At 44.2% G+C, this 19,046-nt stretch overlaps 1 protein-coding gene across 4 annotated transcripts in view; it reads right to left on the bottom strand.

The window, feature by feature from the left end:
• The window catches only part of DRD2 (dopamine receptor D2), an 80,390-nt gene extending 66,897 nt beyond the window's left edge, over nt 1-13,493 (bottom strand). For 2 of the 4 annotated variants that reach the window (XM_080983604.1, XM_080983601.1), the window contains exon 1: nt 12,631-13,493. The gene's annotated coding sequence lies outside the window, so the exon portion shown is untranslated. Of the gene's footprint in view, nt 1-12,029; nt 12,119-12,630 lie in introns of those variants that run through there. The other 2 variants (XM_080983602.1, XM_080983603.1) reach the window with 2 other exon arrangements.
• Nucleotides 13,494-19,046: the final 5,553 nt, after the last annotated feature.

Raw genomic sequence — 19,046 nt, forward strand, 5'->3', positions numbered from 1 at the left:
ATGGACTTGATCAAGACTTTTGTATCCAAACAGAGTTTTAATATCTAGCTCTGCTGCTGCTTTTAAGGATTTGAATGACTATTGCTTTTAATAACTGTTTAAAAGCGGTGCCTTTAAATACTGTTGTTATTTATTGTTATTTCATTTTGTTTGCCAATCTTTGAGTCAAAGAGTGGGATAATAGATTTTAAAATACTACAACAATAGCAAACAAACAACAGAACAAGTTGCATATTCACAGATGCAACACATTTCACTTTCGCTGCAATAATTTTTAGTGGAGTCAGTATGCACCTTCAGATGAAACCTAAGAAGATACCCACTCTGTCAAGAAATATAGAGTATCTGTTGCAGCAGCTTGCTCCCCACAGTGGTCAGTCAGATGCCTCCAGGAAACACCAACAGAATGAGAAAGTGACAGCCCTCTATGACAGTGTCTCATCAGCAAATGGTATTCGGAGGTAGACTGCCTCTGAATTTAGATGTTCCATGTTGCCATCTTCACTAATAGTCATCCATTTCCTCCTGCTGCTTCATGAATCCCTCTACTCCCCTTTTAAAGTGACCAAAACAAGAGGCTGAGTTGGACAGCACTGAGTTCTAGCCTTATGAGAGATGGAGTAATACCTCTCTATATCTGCTTTCTGCACACTGGTTATAGTTATATACTTCCACTATGTCCCATCCTCCCCCAGTTCTCTTATTTTCTAACCCCAAAGATGCTTCAGCCTTTCCTTGGAGAAAAAGGTATCCTACTCTCTGACCATGTCTGAAGCTGTATTCTGCCATTCAGTGTCATGAGGTTTCCCTAGATCAGGTGGTGCGACATGCCTGTGCAGACTGCTCCAAAGAGTCAAGAGAAATGCCAAAATACTTCCTTCACAAGAAGTTGGTTCCCCACCTTATAGGCTAGGGACAGCCAATGTGGTATTCCTCCAGTTGTTGCAAGGGATCCCACCACTCACCAGCCCCAGCCAGCATGGTCAATGGTCAGGGATAATGGGAGTTGTAGTCCACAACATCTAGAAAGCCTTAGGCTATCCAGCCCTGTTTTAGATCAACACAAGAGCAACCCCAAGCAGAAAGTGCAACTCTTTGAAACTCCCTTTCACTAATGAGGTTCCACACCCAGAGATTCAGCACTTCCGTCATTCCAGCCAATGTTCTACAAACAACTGGGTCTGCATATGCAACCAGACTTTGAACCAATTAGGCTATCTGAAATAATTACTCACAGTTCTGCTATACAAAAAAAAAAGGCAACCTGATGTTCCCAACACATTCTTTTAGGAAGTGAAGTGTCTCAATGGCTGGTCTGGGAGTGGATTCAAGATAAATGGAGGAATGCAGACAGAGGCAGATAAGGCTGGCAAGACACAAAATTCATATTGACTACACACACACACACACACACACACACACAACGGGAGACAACATATTGCTCCAGTGGCCTCAGTCCTGGCCTTCAAGCTGATAAGCTGCTACCAATGACTTCTCCACGCAGGCAGCATGCTAATTTTGCTTGTTGGTGCTTGAAAAACATGGTAACCCAACCAATGTTTGCTCCAGACAATGAACAGCATTTAAATGTGGCATCCTGATGTTGCTTTGGCTTTGCAAGCTGGTCCTCTCTCACACACACCTTCCCTTCCCCACCTCCACCATGTGTGCTGCACAGCACAGAAGATGAAGATGGCAACATTTACATTTTCTGAATGGGCTAATCACAGATTTGTACTTTCCACATGCTTGCCTCCTCCAGAGCTGCATGGAAGGCACAGGAGGAGCGGGCTGAAGCCAAAAAAACACATGTCTCTTTATGGGGAGAGGAGGAGGAGGAGGAGATAATTAGGAAGATGTACAAGGGGATAAGCAACAGCACATATGCAGTTGTGATGCTTTCTTTATTGAACAAGAATCACAAGGTTAAAAATAGACACTTGAGGGACAGCTGAAGGAAATGTGATGGGAGAAGGAACAATTGGGAAAGGAGGTGGTACTTATTATTAAGAATAGTTTAAGGCAGACAATATGCTGCTTTTAGAATGTTTCGAGGAGTGATTTTACTTTGACAGCAAAGCCTTCCTGCTTTTCAGAGCACTGTGGAAGGACCAGTTTGCTTACTCAGTGTGGCCAAGTGGCAAAACTTCCCCTGAATGCAAGTGGCTGTAAGTGGAAGATCACAAGTTTAATTCTCTGTCTTATACACACATGCCCCCAAACCTCCCTTTGACAAAGAAATACAGCAAGCCAGGGGGAAACCTAGTCTAAACCCCTCTCTAAACCCCAGTATTCCTGAAGGAGCATCTCCACCCCCAACATTCTGCCCGGACACTGAGGTCCAGTGCCGAGGGCCTTCTGGCGGTTCCCTCACTGCGAGAAGCCAAGTTACACGGAACCAGGCAGAGGGCCTTCTCAGTAATCCACCCACCCTGTGGAATGCCCTCCCACCAGATGTCAAAGAGAAAAACAACTACCAGACTTTTAGAAGACATCTGAAGGCAGCCCTGTTTAGGGAAGCTTTTAATGTTTAATAGGTTGTATTTAATAATATTGTATTTTAATATTCTGTTGGAAGCCGCCCAGAGTGGCTGGGGAAACCCAGCCAGATGGGAGAGGTATAAATAACTCATCATCATCATCATCATCATCATCATCATCATCATCATCTCCCTGACATGCTAGGTTTATAAATGCAGAGAGGATTTTAAAAGCATATATATGGGAACAAAGAAACATTTGTTCTCTGCCATCTGCAGCTTGATGTAGCACAGCTTTCCCACTTGGTTGTGCTAAATGCATGAATTGGATCTTAACCCTCCCCCCCACAGGTGTCAAAAATGACAGGTAGATGAATTGCATGCAGCCAGTTAAACATATGGTTACTACTTTTTAGTGGCTCAAACCACACGGGCAGCTGATCAGCAGCAGCCTCCACCAATCTGTGAGCAGCATGCTGCCACTTCATGCCTCCTCCCCCGCAATTGTGAGAGCGCTGTCATATTTACTTGCTGCGATGCCAACGTTAACACAAATAAAAACAAAAACGCTGGGCGGAAAAAGCTCCCGTGTCACACCTTGTTTGAGAAAATTACCACTAGAGATTGAGTAAAATGAATGGGCACCCAGCGTGACTGGGATGGTGTAGAACTGTTGCAAGATACAAGTGTGTTTAGCCTGGTGAAGAGGAAATTTGAAGGGGGGGCGCAGCAGTAGTTTGCGAAGACTTGCCCAAGAAGCATCTAAAATTAGAGGTGCATAACATTACTTATGGTGTGTAGAAAGTGAACAAGGAAAAGCTTTTCTCCCTCTCTTTCTCAACACTAGAACTCAGAGACATCCCATGAAATGGAACATTGAAAGATTCGGGACCCACGAAGCATAGTTAAATGATGGAATTTACTCCCCCAGGAAACTGTGATGGCCCCCAGTTTGGAGTCCTTTAAAAGGATTAGGCAAATTCATGGAGGAGAAAGCTATCAAAGACTGCTGGCCATGATGAAGTGTTGGATGTTGGATATTGCAGAGTTGGGAAAAGGTCAACCAAGTGGATGGAGCAATGGCCCTATGAAGTGCTTGCAGTGCCTGGAGCTTTTTAGTTTAGAGAAAAGATGAGTAAGAGGTGATATGACAGAAGTTTATAAAATTATGCATGGTATTACACATGGTGTGGAGAAGTGAACAGAGAAAAGCTTTTCTTCCTCTCACACGATACTAGAGCTTGGGGACTATCAATGAAACTGAACATTGAAAGAATGTAAGACAGACATTTTTCGAAAATGTCTAAAAATGAAAAAAGTTTATGTTGGAAGTGCAATGAAACTGAGGGATCTTTTGTTCACATGCGGTGGTCCTGTAAAATAATTAAGGAATATTAGGAAACTATATATAATGAATTTTAAAAAGATACTTTAAAAAACTTCCCTCCAAACACCTGAGATTTTCCTTTTGGGGATGGTAACAATGGAAGTCCCCCCAAAACAAAAGAGTTTAGTACTTTACACCACCACTGCAGCTAGAACCTTATTGGTACAAAGGTGAAGAACAAGTATAGTACACACTAAGGAAGAATGGCAGTGTAAAATGTTTGAATATGGTGAACTAGCTGGTCAGGATAAGAGAAAACAAAGATAAGGAATATAAGGAGGAATGGTTAATGTTTATTGACTATTTCAAGAACCAGTATAGACAAATACATAGCTTAGCAGGTCTCGTGTAAATCCAGCAGAGTTGAAATAGAGTATTGGATGATGATTTAATTGGATGATTAAAAAGATGTGGATTATGTGGAGCAGTAGAAAAGCAAAAGGAACCAGGAAAAGTGTGGAAGGGAAGTCATATGGTATATGTATACATGCTGTATTTGGTATGAAGTTGTAAGTGGGGCAGGGGGAGGGGGGGGTTAAACATGCTCTCTGTTCCTGTTATTGAAAATGCATTAAAAAAAAAAGAATCAAGAAGAAGAGAAGAGTTTGGATTTGATATCCCACTTTATCACTACCCTAAGGTGTCTCAAAGCGGCCAACATTCTCCTTTCTCTTCCTCCCCCACAACAAACACTCTGTGAGGTGAGTGGGGCTGAGAGACTTCAGAGAAGTGTGACTAGCCCAAGGTCACCCAGCAGCTGCATGTGGAGGAGCAGGGAACTGAACCTGGTTCACCAGATTGCGAGTCCACCGCTCTTAACTACTGCACCACACTGGCTCAAGACAGACAACGCACAACGAAGCTATTGAATTTGTTCCCACAGGAAGCAGCAGTGGCCACCAATTTGGATGGCTTCTTTTTAAAAAAAGCATTAGACCAATTTACAGAGGTGAAGGCTATCAATGGCTACAACCATGATGGAGGCTGTGCTCTGCTTCCATGATTGGAGTAAGTAATGCTTCTGAATACCACTTGCTGGAAACTACAGGAAGGGAGAATGCTCTTGTGCTTGGGTCTTTGCTTGTGGGCTTCCCCTTGGGGTATCTGGCTGTGAAAGCAGAGTTCTGGACTTGGTGGGCCACTGGTGTGTGATCCAAAAGGCTCTTCTTGTGTTCCTATCTCATGCCTCAGTTGCTGGGAATTGTAGAGGAGAGAGTTGCTGTTGCACTTGGGTCCTACTTGCAGGTTTCCCACAGCCTGTGAGAACATGTCGTCGGCCTGATCCTGCAGGTTCTTTTTGTGTTATCCCCTCTGATGTGCCAGAGGGAAGGACTAGAACCAACAGGTGGAAATGGCAAGGAAGTGGGAAGACTTTGTAGCACTAAGAGCCATACAACCATGGAACAGGCTGCCTCTGCCAGCCATGAGCTAGCCTTCACTGGAAGCATGCAGAGCCTGGTTGGACATCTGCCAAGGATGCTGTAGGATGCTGGTGTTTCATCCCGCATTGCAGATCCTGATTAAGCAATGGGTTGGACTAGATGACCTACAGGCTACCTTCTGATTTGATGATTCCAGCTGCACTCAGTACATAAGATGGTATGAGTAGCCCTTCTGCATCAGTACAAGTCAGGTCCATCTAGCCTGGCATTCTATTCCCAGCAAGGATATACTAGAAGGAAGGGCAATCATGCCTGTTGCAAGCAATGCTAATCCTACTCAGAGCAGACCGACTGAAATGAATGGGAATGACTAACTTGGTTCATTCATTTCAATTGATCTACTCAGAGAGGGACTAGCCTTGGAGACAAACTAGTGAAAGCTACCCGGAGGTCCATAAGGCTCAAAGAGAGGAGCAAATGACATTTGATGCAACCAGGCTCTGTTGAAATAAATGCAAGTGGCAAAAAAATACAGCATAGAACATAACTGAGCAGGAAATTGAATGGGTCATGGGGAAAGACCATATGAAACTGCATGGATTGCACAAAATTATCCTGAAGAGCAGTCAGCCCCGGGAAGCTCACAAACAGAGGGGGAAGGTAATAGACTCCCTCGACAATTTGTCCTCAGCATCTTGCAATCAAAGATATACTGCCGCAAAACGTGGAGGCTTCATTCAGTTAAAAGTTGCTATTTGGCTTAAGCATCTTTAATTTGCAGCATCCTTTCCCCCACAAGCTGCTTAAAAAGCCAACGGCATCTTCTCCCCAGAGGCAAGTTGCAGCTGGGGCAAGACTTTGGTCGGAACTGTAGCACAGGGAGCAGAATAGATCAAAACCCCTTCTGTGCAACATGATCCCCATCCTGTAACCCACCCATTGCTGCTGTTTTTAAAAAAGAAATGCCTTTAATATAATGCCTTTAATATAATGCATTGTTTGGCCACAAATATGTGGCGCTTGACTGTGACTGACAGCTGAGTGCACAGGACACAGAGAAGCTCCATTCATGTTGATTAACACACTATTAAGTAGTCATTAAGGGACGCGAGTGGCGCTGTGGGTTAAACCACAGAGCCTAGGACTTGCCGATCAGAAGGTTGGCGGTTCGAATCCCCGCGACGGGGTGAGCTCCCGTTACTTGGTCCCTGCTCCTGCCAACCTAGCAGTTCGAAAGCATGTAAAAGTGCAAGTAGATAAACAGGTACCGCTCCGGCGGGAAGGTAAATGGCGTTTCCGTGTGCTGCTCTGGTTCACCAGAAGTGGCTTAGTCATGCTGGCCACATGACCCGGAAGCTGTACACCGGCTCCCTCGGCCAGTAAAGTGAGATGAGCATCGCAACCCCAGAGTCAGTCACAACTGGACTTAATGGTCAGGGGTCCTTTTAAGTAGTCATGAAGCCATATTAAATCCCTGCTTTTTTTAACGGTGCTGTGTGATCCCTGTTGACCAGCAGGACTCTCCAGCATGCAGTATAATAGTTCACTCTGGAAGTTTTAAGGCTGTTTTGGGAAAGAATACATGGTGTCATACAGAATTTGCACTGGAGTCTTAAAGTTTTGTGGCTCCGACTTTGAATTCCGAGTAGCAGATGATGGATCAGGCAGCAAGTAAGAGGAATGAAAGACCTCTCCCCTCTGAGACTCTGGAGGTCTGCTGCTCATCTGAGGGCTGTATACGCACAAGTGATCTAATTTCAGGTAGCTTCCTAGGTTCACCTCTTTCAAAGCATTGAGCTGTACTCAGAGAAGACTCAGGGAATCATTGAACTTAATGCACTTGACTAACTTGAGTCCATTAATTTCTATTCTGAGTAGAACTTAGGTCACATCTACACCTTATATTAAAAGCACTTTAACAGTCTCCCCCCCCACCTCAAATCCTGGGAAACTGTAGTTTACCCTCCACAGAGTTACAGTTCACCACACCCCAAACAAACACAGTTCCCATTATTTGTTTGGGTTAGTCATGTATTTTAAACATGCTTTAGATGTGTGATGTGATTGTGACCCATTGTCTTGGAGAGGCTGTGATAAATTTCTATCTTCAGTTTTAGATCTGTCATGTGGCCCATTCATTTTTATTGTGTGTTGTATTTATGTCACTGTTTTCAATGTGCTGTAAGTCACTTGGAGATCTTCAGGTTGCAAGCAAGTCTAGTAAGAATAATAATGATGGTTCACACATCCATGTTGACACCCAATGGCGCTATGGTAAAGTGAAGAGCATGCACACAGGAACCCTTCCTTTAATCAACCTCTTTTTCTTGTGCTAGGATTGTCCATAAAATATCTCTCAGAAAAACAACCACCAGGAATGAGAGAGAGAGAGAGAGAGAGAGAGACAGAGAGAGACAGAGAGAGAACTTTTTTCCATTCTGTTAGTGCATGATCTATGAGGACTACATAGTCTAAATCTTTACTAGATGCTAACTGGAGTCCCTTTGCTTTGATGGCTGCTCATTTGGCTGCCCTAAGAACTCCACAACAGCATTATTTGCAGTTATTAGAGGAGGTAATCAGTTGGCAAATGGAAATCATTGTAATATCCTGCAAGGTCTTGAACCAACTGCTGTTGCATGCAGAAAACTTGCTGCGTACAGCAACCCCTGTGTTCTGTGTTTAATTAGTAACATATTAGGATTATTGCTGAGCAATAGGCAGGCTGTTGCAATAATTATGATGGTAATATGGGGTTTGCTGATGCTAAGTGCATGAGCGTGGCATTTGGATAACACGGCATTCAAAGTCCTGTAGCGCATACAAAGAACAAACGCCTGTGTGTGAAAAGGAAGCAGCTCCAGGCATTAGAGGCATTTCTCAAACATATTAATAGGGGCAGGGCATCCTGGCATGTCCAATACATGTTTTGTTTTTCAGTTAGCATGGAGTGAAGGTGCTCATGCAATGCATTACAAAGGGTTTAGAGTACATAAGAATTCTTATGTGCAGTAAGGCAGTGGCCAGTATAGGATTTTCTGGTTCCCACCTGGGGTGGCCAGTCAGAAGCAGCATGTCTAGTATATATATATTGTGAGGAGGGAGGATGAAGAAGAGGGTTTGGGGAGGCAGGTATCCAACTCTGTCTTTCATGCACAAGTGCAATGGAAGTGGTGGGGAGGGGGAAACAATTTGGGAGGGTGAAATGCTGGTCACCTGTTGTGGTACTTATATGGGAACCAGCATAGTATAATGTCGGACTATGATCTGGGAGAGGGACACGGGTGGCACTGTGGGTTAAACCACAGAGCCTAGGACCTGCCGATCAGAAGGTCGGCAGTTCGAATCCCCACGACAGGGTGAGCTCCCGTTGCTCAGTCCCTGCTCGTGCCAACCTAGCAGTTCGAAAGCACGTCAGAGTGCAAGTAGATAAATAGGTACCGCTCCGGTGGAAAGGTAAACGGCATTTCTGTGCGCTGCTCTGGTTCGCCAGAAGTGGCTTAGTCATGCTGGCCACATGACCTGGAAGCTGTACGCCAGCTTCCTCAGCCAATAAAGCGAGATGAGTACCACAACCCCAGAGTCGGCCACGACTGGACCTAATGGTCAGGGGTCCCTTTACCTTTACCTTTATGATCTGGGAGACCAGGATTCAAATCCCCATTTGGCCATGAAACTCACTGGGTGACCTTGGGGTGATCACTGTCTCTCTCAGCTTAGTCTACCTCACAGGGTTGCTGTGGGGAGGGGGAGAACCATACATGCCATATTCAGCTCCTTGGAAGAAAAAGTGGGATATAAATGCAGTTAAAGTGGTACCTCGAGTTACATACGCTTTAGGTTACATACGCTTCAGGTTACAGACTCTGCTAACCCAGAAATAGTGCTTCAGGTTAATAACTTTGCTTCAGGATGAGAACAGAAATCGTGCAGCGGTGGCGTGGCAGCAGCAGGAGGCCCCATTAGCTAAAGTGGTGCTTCAGTTTAAGAACAGTTTCAGGTTAAGAACGGACCTCCGGAACGAATTACGGTAAATACTTAACCCAAGGTACCACTGTAATAGTGCATGATGCATCATTTTTACTTGATTGGTAACTGACGGGTCGTCAGAGGTATGCCATGTATGATGCTTTTCTGGCTATCAAAAAGTGACCAGGACAGCAACCAAAAAGTCTAGCTTTTGGACCTTCATCCTTTTTCAGCCTCTGTGCCATAAAGGTACCATAAATTCCATGCACTACTGTAGATGCATCTTCACTTAAAGGCTTCCCCAATGCACACACGCCTTATGCCAGCTGATCCTCCCTTTTAGTGTGTTACCCAAATTTTTGGCATTTTGAGAGAAGGAATAACTTTCACCCTCCTGTTCAACCTCCTTACACCATTTATGTGCTGGTTCTCTCTCTCTTTTCCCTTAAGCTAATATGCTTACTTTATATCTTTCCTCAAATGGATGGGGGCAACAGTCAAATCACACTGACATTCTCAGCATGTGCCAAGAGAACTGTGGATCTCTCTGTTACACAAGGAGCTGTTAATTTATAGGGTCAGCACATTCTACATCAGTGGTTCTCAAATATTTTTCTCCCCTGTGGACCACTAGATAAACCTTTTTTGAAAAAAATTCTGCAAATCAAAGTGCATACATAACATTATTTTCATTACTGTAGCCCTTTCTTTAACTGGTAGTTTTTAAATGGAGAATTAGTAGACTGCGCCAGCTTCGTATTCTGAAAATCATGGACACTAAGCTCAGATCTTATTAGCGTGTTCAGTAAACAGGCCTTGGTTAAAATTAGCCTCTATCTCAACTGTTAGAGAAGGCAAATGAAATACGTACGAGGTCACTACAGATATTCTGGATTATTCCAAAAGCCCTTTGCAGACTCTGCAAAAAGAAGTCATGGACAGCCAGTCTGTGAACCTCTGCACTACAGGAATATTTTAATGACACCCCTGTCCAAATGGAATATTCTGAGTGAGACCATCACTTTTTCCATCAGCATCTCTGCCTGTAGACTCACTGACACAGTTTTTCTGTTTAACTTTTCCAGCTCAACACTGTTGATTCACCAACTTGCTTCTTGTTGCTCTCTTCCTTCAACATTTTCACTCTAAGATCATTTTGGATCTTCACTGCCCAAAACAAAAAAGCAATCAAGGTTTCTTGTTATTTAAGGGGGAGGGGATCCCTTGATGTGCCATTGGTGATTAATGTTAGATGAATTTTCCTATGAACCAAAACAGCACACACTGTATGTATGTATGTATGTATGTATGTATGTATGGCTTTTTTTCAGCCTGAACCTCTCTTTTTTTACCAGCACCTCCCAGGTGGGTACCATTTCAATTCTAAGACTACAAGGGAGGTGTTCAGAGTGAGTTCTGGTACCTCTTTTCTATATAAAAAAATTAGCACTATATGTATATATAGGAAACTCACATTCCTCTGGGGAAATAATGGAACCAGACTCTGTGTGTGTGTGTGTGTGTGTGTGTGTGTGTGTGTGTAACAACTCCTTCTTTTATGGACAAAGGGAAAAAAGCAGCCAGCTCCTTCAGGGTTGCCAGTAGCAACCCACAGAGAGTTGTTTGGAAAGACAAAAAAAAATACATAAACAGGAGATTGCACCATGTCAGGGCCCTTGAGTGATTAATCATATTTGCACAAAATAAATGAGCAATGTTCTTAAAGTGTACCCAGATCTTTTCAGCGTGGAGAGTGCAGCTCTTCTGAAATGAGAACTGCAGTGTCTCTCAGCTCCTTTGTATCACTAACTTTTCCTTGCCCTTGCTGGTGATCACAAACTTTGAGTTAGCCACTGTGATTCCTGAACCGCAGCCCTTCGCTCTGTTAAGAATTTGTTGGTCAACAGCTTATATTGGACTAGGAAAAGAGCTAATTTAACACAAAACTTTCTTCTCTCTGCTTCCTAAACACGACACCCATGCAATCTTGACCACACATTTGTGTGGATCATGGAATGTGAGGCGGAATACAGAGGTGATGGCAGTTCCCCCCAAAGTGTGGGTCTGGAGCCCTTCCGCTACCCAGTGCATCCTCAAATTTTCCATGGGCTGTATCCATGGCCACCTAAATCACAGCAGAGGCGGAGGTGCGCCAAATTTTGATGCCACTAAAGGAGCCGCTGAAATTTAAGACCCCCATGATCCGCCACGGATCACGCTACAATATCAATGCAAACAGGTGCCTAAAGATGGATGAGGTCACTAGTGTAGAAAAAATAACAATTGTGCAAAGCAACACTCAAAAGGGATTTTTAAAAAGATGGTTCAAAGTAACTTCTTCATTTAAATGATGGATCTATGCATGCAATGGATGAAGAAGGATCCAGAACCAACTCCCATCTAACATTTGCCACTGATTTCTTGAAAAGATGAGATAGATTTAAAGCTGAGAAACAGTAGAGGATAGGATTGCCATAGTCTCAGTCTCACACCTGCAAAATGGGAATAGAAGTGATTGACTTCCCGGTGTTGTGAGAGCAAGAAATATCAACAAGAAACGCTCTTTGCACATTCAACAATGCTGTGTGAATGGTTGCTTTGGCATAAAAAGATTAATGCCAAAAAGCATACATCTATAATAAAACTGCTGTGATTATGGGGTGAGTTTGCCTGCTGATGTGCAGAAGAGAAGAGGAAGAACTGTAGTGGAAACAGTACTATATCCAGATGTCTGTCTACATTATTGCATTGGGAGCCGGAGCTCATAAAAAGCTCTGTCTAGGCAGATGCTGTTTCCTCCTCTCCACCCACCTTTCTAAACTTTGCCTTTCATCTTGGGGCAATGCAAAAGGCCTCTGCAAATGCTTCTTGCTCCACAATCACTTCTCATTTGTTTATTCCTTTCTTGCAGTCTGGACTTGTTCTGCCTACAGACCTCTGGAGTTGCTCTGATTACTTTGTTATCTGATTAATGGGAGTAAAACAGAACCACTATGACAGATTCTAAGATTTTATATATATATATATATATATATATATATATATATATATATACACAAATATTTAATAAACATTACAAGCAATACACACACACACACACACACACACACACAAGAGAGCATCTTCACAGTTTTAACATCTGAAAATCTTTCATACTTGCAACTCTTCCAATCTTCATTCTGGAAAAAATGTGTTTTCTAAGTGAAAAGTATTCAGTTGTTCTCTCAAGTCATGCTTATACAATACATATTTCTTTGGATTTTGATACCCCCATCTTTTTGTGCCCCCTACAAATAGGTGAATATGTAATGCATTACTATTTATTGAGCCATTGCTACAACTAAACCTTTTACACCCTTAGAAGACAGTTTCTGCTATCCTTGAAGAGAAATACTGATGATTTTGCCCTTACCTTCAAGCCATAAGATAAGACAGCGAGAACCACGAACCACAGTGCTGACTTCACGTCTTGACCTGTATATCCAAAAGTTTCCACGTTTTTTCTCCTCTCTTCCTCCTCTTCTCACTTCTCCCTGCTTCCTGCCAGACTTCCCATCTCCATGGGATCTCTGGAGATACCCAGAGAGAAAGCAAGGCTAGTAGGGTCTTGCCAAACCAGCATGGATCCCCCCCAGTGGAGAAGAGGCACTCTCTCTCGGAATCTCCCCCCACCAAGAAAGACTATTTCTGTTCTCAGACAGAACCTCCTGAGGCTAAGGAGGGTCAGCCTCTTGGAAAAAGGGACATTGACTGGGTAGGAGCTCCCACCCTATGGATTTAGCCTTTGCCTCCTCGGAGAGAATGTCCTCCAACTTCTCAGGAGAGCAGCTTGAGTTGGGCAAAGCTCTTATGTCGCTCCGTTTAAGGGAGACAGGGTTTCTTGAAGTGGGGTTCATGCGAACAGGGCGCTCCTCCCTTTCATTCTCTTGTAGAGTTTATAATAACAATAGGAGGAGGAGATAAGGGAAAGGGAATATTGAAAGGTGAGCCAAAGCTTTGTGATGCTGTTCCGAGCAGCAAAAGCTCTGGAGATCCTTCCCCTCCTCCCACTCCCGTCGGCTTCCCAGGGGATAGCGGCCGCTGGCTGGCGAGGAACTTGCTGAGCGCACCTCAGCCGGAGTTGCCCTGCCTCTTCTCAGAATCGAAACGGAACACCCGGGAGACGCAGAGGTGGGAAGATAATTCAGCACCAAGAGGACGGACAGCTCCGACGGAGTCGGCGAAAGGGAAGGAAAAGAATAGGGAGGAGGCGGTGGCTCAGGTTGGGGCGGAGACTCGTGTGTGGGGGGGGGGTATAGTGTTGACGGGTAAGAAACAGACCGTGACCCGCCTGGCACTGCTACAAGCCCTAGGCAGCCAGTGGCACACGATTCCCTTACGTTGAAGGGAGCAGCTGCTTTGCACACGCAGGCGCACCCCGCCGGCACGGACCTCCGATGCAGCTGAGTCTGGTGTCAGGCACACGAGGAGTGGGGAGGGGGGAGCGCTCTAAAGTCACAAGTAAAGATCGAGAGACAAAAGGATGTCGAACTAGAGGTGAGAAAGAGATTCAGAACAGATTAGAGAGCTGCGGGACAGATCGATAGACGGAGCTTTGATAGGACCTCGGAGAGCTCCCAAAGGGATATACGGGAAACCGCCATTCATCCTAATGGAGAGAAGTATCTGGCAATAGCAAAGTGTATTGATACACATGTAGAAATGGGTAGATTTCAGCTGAAATGGTGGGGGGGGGGTGTCAAAGCGCTGTTTCCGTGAATGGAAGAAGGGGTGTAGAGAGACGACTTAGATGGATGCAGGGGGAAATCTCAAACAGACACTAATGGGTCAGAGTTGAGAGATGGGTCAGGGTTGAGAGCTGAGGAGCTGTTCAGATGCACACAGACGACCCTGGGTTGCTTTCAGCACACAATGTCCTTAGACTGTTGCACTAAATACTATTGCGCCCATTTATCCTGGAACATGACGGAACGTCAGAGAGCCCTAAAACTGATGATGCATCTAGCCTAGCTTTATGTTCCCAACAGCTGGAAGCTCATAAAAGGCCATGGAGGCGACAGCCACCACAGCCTCATTGCCTTCCCTCAGCACCTGGGCCTTGGAGGTTGGTTGCCTTTAAATATGGATGTTTCATTATCATGAGGAAGTTGGGTATTAGCCTGGTAAAGAGGAGACTGAGAGGAGATATGATAGCCACCTTCAAATACCTAAAGAGCTGTCACATGGAAGATGGAGCAAGCTTGTCCTGCTCTGGAGAATAGAATTTGAACCAATGGCTTCAAGTTACAAGAAAGGAGAGTCAGACTCAACATCAGGAAGAACTTTCTGACATTAAGAGCTGTTCAACAGTGGAACAGATTCTCTTGGAAGGTGGTGAATTCTCCTTCATTGGAAGTTTTTAAGCAGAGGTTGGGTGGCCATCTGCCATGGATGCTTTAGTTGAGACTTCTGCATTGCAGGGGAGTGGACTAGACGACCCTCAGGTTCCCTTCCAACTCTACAATTCTATGATTCTATGATCATAGCTAGAAGCCGCTCACAGGCATTTCCCCCTAGGAATCCTTAAAAATTAAATCCTTTAAAACCTGTCTGATCTAGTGACAATTAAGACATCTTGGAACAGTGAGTCCCACATGAATTATGTACAGAAATGTCTGTCCAGAACTGACCAATCAACTTTTGTTGATGACTCCGGAGGAAAATACCTCTTTATCCACACTGATCATAATTGTATCCCTTTAGTCACTGCTTCCAAACGAAACAAGTCCCAAGTGCTCCAGGTGTTACTTGCAGGGAAGATGTGCCAACCCCTTGGAACCACAGAATTGATCAGTAGGAAAGGGACTTGGAGGCTATCCAATCCTATGTGGTCTTCAACCTTGGATCCCCAGATACTGCTGGACTACGGTCCCCATAATTCCCAGACAGCTTATCCAACTGTCAGGGTTGAAGGGAGTTGTAGTCAGACAGTATCTGGGAACCCAAGGTTGAAGAACACTGTTCTAGCCCATAGTTCCTCCTCAATGTAGGAATCTCTCCGTGACAGCATTTCTGACCACCATCTCTTGTAGCAAACAGTTCCACTGTTGATCAGCTCTTCCCATTAGGAATCTTTTCCTAAAGTTTAGCAAAAATCTGCTTCCCTACCATTTCCTTCAGTGGGTTCTAGTCCTGCCCTCTGGGATCTTCTCTATATTCTCGCTTGGCAGCTGTTCAGAGATCTGAAAATGGTTATTGGGTTTCCCTTCACCCTCTCTCTTCCCCAGGGTAACCATCTCCATCCCCCATCCCCCTCACCTTCAACCATACTTATTCAGGATTGCGCCATTGCAACGCTGCACCATTGCATTGTCCTACAGATTTCACTGCCCTAGCTCACCTCCGTGAATCACAGCGTTGCACTAGTACAAAGCCCCCTGCGGTTGATCATCTCCACTTTTTCCTTGCCCAGCAGACCAAGGCATGGAATTGTCAGTGTTTTGTCCTCACTACCCCTATTGTATACTTTACAATGGTCTTTATTTATTCATTTACTAGTAGTCTCATACCCAGTGTTGGTTGAGGATTCGAAGGAACCAAAAAGATCGGTGCAAATCCTCAGAGAACAGATGGGCAAACAAATTTCCAGAATACATAGTAGATTATGATATATTTATATCCCACCTGCCCTCTGAGGAGCTGAAGATGGTATGGCAGACATGGTTCTGCCGCTCCCCATTTTATTCTCACAGCAACCTTTTGAGGTAGGTTAGGCTGAGACAGTGACTGACCCAAGGCTGCCCAGTGAGCTTCATGGCTGAGTGGGGAGTTGAGCCCTGATCTCCCATGTCCTAGTCCAGTGCTCCAAACACTACTACACCACACTGTCCCCAACCAGCACACCAGGGCTGATGGAAGCATCTGTAGGGCAACAGGTTGTAAGGAAGGCTGCTTTACAATATCTGCACCTTTAGCAAAATCTTCTTATGCTGAGTAGCAATGTCTTTTTCTTACGCTTCCCAAGTAAACTAGGGAGCATTTCTGTGTTGCCCTTTCCATCTGTCTAATATAATCTGCTTTCTGCTCAAACTGCAGTAGTTATAGGTCACCTCTTATTATATATTTATCCCTGGGTCTTAATATCCTTTTGTGCTTCATCACAGAGTCAACGCATTCATTTCCCGACGAACAACAGGCAGTGCGAGGCACAAATTATTGCTTTCAGATCTTTCAGCTTCTTCTAAGCTCAGAAAGCCACTTGTAATTATTTTAGACCACTGTGCCTTTTAGCAACCCCCTCCCCCCCCATCCGCGATTCTCTTTTATATCCAGCTACTGGCAGGAAAAGGGGGGTGGTGGCAGGGTTAGAACAGAAAAATAGCAGTGCTGTTAATATAAAATTGCAAGTGCCACAGCAGAGCTGGAAACAGGAGACACTACAGATTAGGACTTTGCTTTCCATTGATTCTTTATCACGTGTCAAGGCTGTATGTGTCAATCAATACAGCCATTTTTATTTACAGGCTTCAATAATGCAGTGGGGGTGTTGTGCAGCTGCCCCTAATAATCTTATTTATATTGGCTGTCACCTCGTTTTTCCTTTCTCATTAAGAACGTTTCCGTGCCTGCCTGCCCATGTGATGGAATGAATGACAAGAGAACAGGGAGCCTGTGTCCCTCCTGATGTTTCTGGACCACAACTACCACCATCCCTGGCCATTGGCCGTGCTGGCTGCTAGGAGCTGGAATCCAACAACATCTCCCCAGGCTCCCCATCCCTGAATTAGAGTGCACAAAGAGTGCCTGCTGGATCAAACTTGTGTGTGTGTGTTCCCATGTGACCCAGCATCCTCTTTTGAAGAGCTCCAAGCCATATGCCTCTGAGGCAACCACAGATAGTGTACGAAGTCAACAGACTTATTCTGCCATTCCCCCTGTATCCCTTGAGAAGTAGACTGAACCCAAGCCTGGAGGTTGCATCTTAGTCATCCTAAAATCACAGCAATCTCAAAAGAGTTACACTAGCTACACTATATCCAACCACCCTAGATCTCATGTTCCTCCTCCATTCTTACAATCAAGCTACTACTACACATACTCAATGTAGGAGACCAAGGCACCACACACACACAAACACACCACGTTAGCTTTTGTTCTAACTGCTGAATGTGTAGAATGTGAACCTTTTTTTCTGAAGCTCATATTCTTCATGCTAACAAGAGACAGAGAATGCATCAGATAGTGGACTTGTAAAAGGGTAAAAGAGTATTGGGAAATGATCCATAATGAATTGGGGGGGGTTAAAAATACTTTCCCCCCCAAAAAACCAGAGTAATTTCTGTTGGAGATAATTCAGACTGAAATCCCCAGGTGTCAAAAAAGGTTATTTATGTATGCTACAGCTGCAACCCATGTTTTGTTAGCCCCCAAATGGAAAATGAGTGAGGTCCCAACCAAAAAAAGAATGGCAACTTAAGCTGACAGAATATGCACAGCTCACAGACATAAAAGAATAAAAGAACAAGAAGAACATATGTTTAGAGTAGACTGGAAAACATTTATTGAATATATGGGGAATAATTGTGTGTAGCTGAAAAGCTGGCAGCATTAAGATAAATTCAACAGTGTAAATAAGTTGTGATGGATGTAATAATGGAATGCTGAATGGTATAGTTTCTGTAAAATATGCAGGGATTTATGATATGTAAAATGAACTGTGGAAAGAGAAGAAAGGAAATCATTGATACCTTAAGGATGTAAAATGAGTACTTTAAATTGTAAAACAGAAAACATAATAAAATTATATACAAAAAAAAAGAAAAGAGAATGCATCAGATGGGTGGGTGGGAGACCCGTCCCCAAGTTCCAAACCCCGATAGTTGAGGATTTTCAAGGTAACAAGTAGTCAGACATTTAGAGAGAGAGAGAGAGAGAGAGAGAGAGAGAGAATTAGATTATTATATAATTAAAATATACTTGGGGAAAGCAGTACTAAGTCTCATGCTTCAGGCATACAGCCTGTCATTACAAATTAGGGCAAGAACTGCACGGAGTGGGGGGAACCCGAAGCATTATCCTGAAACTGGGAGAAGCTAACCCCCAGTTCAGGGTTTCATCTCTCCACCAGCAGCCCCCCCCCCCAGTTCACAAAGAACTCACAGATTTGGGTGGCAAATGCAAAACAAGAACAACAACAACAACAACAACAACAACAACAACAACAACAACAACAACAACATGTGGTCTCTGAGGACTGTGCAAGGGTGAATGAGGTTCTCATACTAAAAAGGACGAGCCATTCCTTGTCTAAAACGTCCTGTTGGAGCAATGCTTCTTTAAATACCCCATTGCTTATTTAAGCATCATATTTGTTTGAAACTGCAGACATTGGTGAGCATGCAAAGGACCTCAGCAATGGAAGGCAATGGGCTTCCCAGAATCATTTTGCCAGCTTGTGTTCCCAAAATAGGCTGCCAGACCAGGAAGGCTTTAGACTAAGATAGTAGCAGTGGTGGAGACAGTGATCAGGGTTTCTAAAATTCTGCAGAAAACTGATGCAAAAACCAGTGGAATCAGTGCTTTCCTCTGTGGTGGCCCACACTTATGGAAGCAATCTCTGCACTGAGGTGTGTTATGCACTATTACTGCCATTTCACTCACAGCTGAAGATGCACCTATTTGCCCAGGCCTTTGGGAGGAAATGAGGTTTAGCGCCTGACGCTTTGTTCTCTGAATTTTCCATTCACCAGCCTCTCTGAAGGGTGGTTATCAATGGTTTTAAGTACTGATTTGCTCTGTTTCACATGTGTGGGATTTTAGAAATGCTATTGTTTTAATGATGTGTGTACC

The sequence above is a fragment of the Podarcis pityusensis genome (genome assembly GCF_964106645.2).
Source record: "Podarcis pityusensis genome assembly, chromosome: 15".
NCBI classification, from domain to species: Eukaryota; Metazoa; Chordata; class Lepidosauria; order Squamata; family Lacertidae; genus Podarcis; species Podarcis pityusensis.